The following is a 3,421-nucleotide window of genomic DNA, read 5'->3' as shown; positions in this document are numbered from 1 at the left end:
ACACGTGAACCCACCGGAGCAAGCGTGGACCGTCCGGCGGGGCAGACCGACCAGCTGGCGATCCGAAGGAGCATACCATTGAAGATAGTCGAAACAGGTACTTGCAGCAATCTGTAAGATGAAGTAGGCAAATTTGTAGCGCATGTTTGCGATGTTGCCGCCAGTCCTACTGAGAACACCCCACATTTAGTTTGGCCTACCCGTAAATTTCCGTTGACCCACTCCCAAATTTCAAGTTGGCCCACCCACAAATTTCCAGTTAGCCCATTTGCAAATTTTAAGTTGTCCCACTTCCTATTTCAGTTGACCCACCCCAAAATTTCAGTTGGCCCACCCCTACCACAACCTTCCCCATTAATTTTCTATTGAGGCCTGTGCATCTCTAGGGCATTCTCCCTTTAATTTTTTGGTTTGTAGTGTTCCTTATCGCTTACAAAGCTACTAATAATCTCCATTTACGTCAATGCAGCCTTGTCGGAACAATTGAGCGCCACTTTGAAAAACTGACAGCCTCTTCCAACGAAGTCGCTCGCTTGACTGAGCGATTGAAAACGCTTGAATCAACTTTCACGTCACGCTCAGCAACGGAAACCGGTACGGCTGATAATTCCCTGCACCAAATTTTAGGGCATTTGACAAAAATTACGTCCAGGTGCGACGATACTGAAAATAGAGAAGATCAAAGCTGCTTTTCTTCGGGTTACAATACGACCCTAACAAAGGCTGGGCAGCACCTGAACAAAAATTGTGAAGTTCTGCTCCGAAAAATTGAGCGTTTCAATGAGTTGCATACAGTTCGAACGTGCGCATAGGTTAGGTAAATTCATAGACGGCAAACAGAGACCCATAATAGCCAAATTCACTTTCTTTAAGGATAAGCAGCAAGACCTTGCATCTGCTCCAAAACTTAAGGGATAGAAATATTCGATCGGAGAAGATTTTTGCCTGGCTACACGACAGGCAAGGAAAATGCTGATAGAATTTGCTAAAGCACAAAAGAAACCATTTAAACCCATTTAAACTCTCAGTTGACAGGATGCGCATGGACGTGAAAAATTATATACTCGACCGTGTCAGCAAAGTTGTTGTTTTGTTGGAAAGATAGCTCGCAACTAACACATGTGCGCGAAAGCACCACCAAAGGCCCACACCACCTCTGGTCAGTCCTTCCTTTCTGATATCATTTACGAACATCCGAAGCATAATGCCCAAGCGCGACGCCATCTGCTCTTTACTAGAAGACAATGATTCCGATATTCTCGCACTCACAGAAACCTGGTTGTTCCTTGCAATCACAAATACCGAGGTTCTTGCCGACAGTAAACGCTACAACATATATCGCAAAGATCGCATCGACAAAAGAGGTGGCGGTGTCCTTCTAGGTGTAAAAAATACGCTCACTTCATTCGCGCTAAATCTGGACTCGACCCTTGAAATCATTTGTATAGTCTGTGTGACTAAATACGCTACAATCCTAATTGGGATTTCCTAGCGCCCGCCGGATTCTAGCAATACCTTTGTACACGAACTTCGTGCTAGTATCACTAATGCCAAAGATCTTTGTCCCACAGATGTAATTTATCTCTTCGGAGACTTTAATCTACCGCTAATTGATTGGACCAATTTATTGTCACCAGGTATCCTTTCAACAGAATTTATCAACTTAGCCTTAGACTTTAACCTGTTTCAAGCCATTGATCAGCCGACCCGTGGTGTGAACACGTTATACCTGTCGCTGACGAACTCTCCGGAAACACTTAAGACAGTGTCTTGCCAAATAGGCTTTAGTGACCATAATTTAATTGAAGCAACATTGGACTTGCTTCTACCATTCACGGGAGTATCAAAAAAGAAAATCCGAGACTACAACAAAGCCGACTATAACAAAATGAACGTTGAGCTCGAAACATTTTTAAATCTAGTTTTACTACCTTCTTTCGACAAACAATCGGTCTGTAAATGAAAACTGGGCACTTTTCAGAGATAAAATGTACTTGCTCATTCACCAATGGATCCCAATTAATAGAATTTCTAACGATAAATCAAACCCTTCGTTCACCAAATCCCTTCGTAAACATAGAAAGAGGAAAAAACGCCTGTACTGTAATGCGAAGTGCGTTGGTACATCTTCTGCTTGGGAACAATACAAACAATGCTTGACCAGTTACTGTTCTGCAATCTCCAATTCCAAAGATAAATATTTCCACACCGATTGGCCTTCCCTTTTGCAAGATAATCCAAAGAAATTCTGGCGCTTCACATCCCCTGACCAAGGCACAAACCAGTTATCATTACTGGATGATAACAACCTTCCTCTCTTAGATTCCGAGTGCTCGTCCACATTTAATACGTTTTTCTCATCGGTATTCACTCGGGAAGATCATTCAGACGTGCCATACCAGACGACTGGAAACCAGACGACTGGAAAATTGCTAAAATAATACCAATTTTTACATCCAGAAATAAGAAATTACCTGAAAACCACCGTCCGATATCACTCACATGCATCTGCTGCAAACTACTTCAGCATATAATCGCCTCCCGCATCTACAATCACCTGGAGTCTAACAAATTCTTCTTTCCAAGCCAGCACGGATTCAGGAAGGGCATGCCATACGAAACGCAGCTACTGGAATTGACCACTCACCTTCATTCCAACATGAACAATGGCCTACAGACCGGTTCCATATTTCTTGATTTTGCCAAAGCTTTCGATTGTGTCGCCCATTGCCGCCTTATTTCTAAATTATCAGCCATCCGATTAGATTCTCACACATTATCATGGCTTCGGAATTTCCTTTCACTTCGCAAGCAGTTCACGATTGTTAATAATACTTCCTCTCACTCTTCCTACGTCTTTTCTGGCGTTCCACAGGGCAGAGTTCTAGGCCCGCTTCTTTTCCTGATCTATATAAGTGACCTGCCAAAAAATATCATCAAGTATTAGAATCTTTGCTGATGACTGCATGTTATACAGAGCAATAAACAGTCCCGACGACCACCTGATCCTTCAAGACGATCTCAACACTATTTCTATCTGGTGTAGCGCCTGGCTCATGACCTTAATTACTAACAAATGTAAAATTACTTCTTTCGGACGTAAGCATGACGTTTCCATTTTTTCCTACCACATACAGGGAGCCAAGCTTTCCCGGGCATCATGTTATAAATATCTTGGCGTTTACCTTACACTAGGCCTCTCCTGGTTTGAACACATCACTGCTGCGTGCGCGAAAGCCTCAAAAACTTTAGGGTATCTACGACGCAACCTCCGTCATTGCCCCTCAAACGTTCGCAAATTATCCTATCTAACTTTAGTCCGCCAACAACTTGAATATGCCTCATCTGTTTGGTCCCCTTCCGCTCATTATCAAATTAACAGGCTTGAAGCAGTTCAGAACAGAGCCGCCCGTTACATTTC

Source organism: Dermacentor silvarum, chromosome 5, assembly GCF_013339745.2.
Source record: "Dermacentor silvarum isolate Dsil-2018 chromosome 5, BIME_Dsil_1.4, whole genome shotgun sequence".
In the NCBI taxonomy this organism is placed as follows: domain Eukaryota; kingdom Metazoa; phylum Arthropoda; class Arachnida; order Ixodida; family Ixodidae; genus Dermacentor; species Dermacentor silvarum.
The sequence above is the reverse complement of the archived record's forward strand: the minus strand, read 5'-3'. Positions refer to the sequence as shown.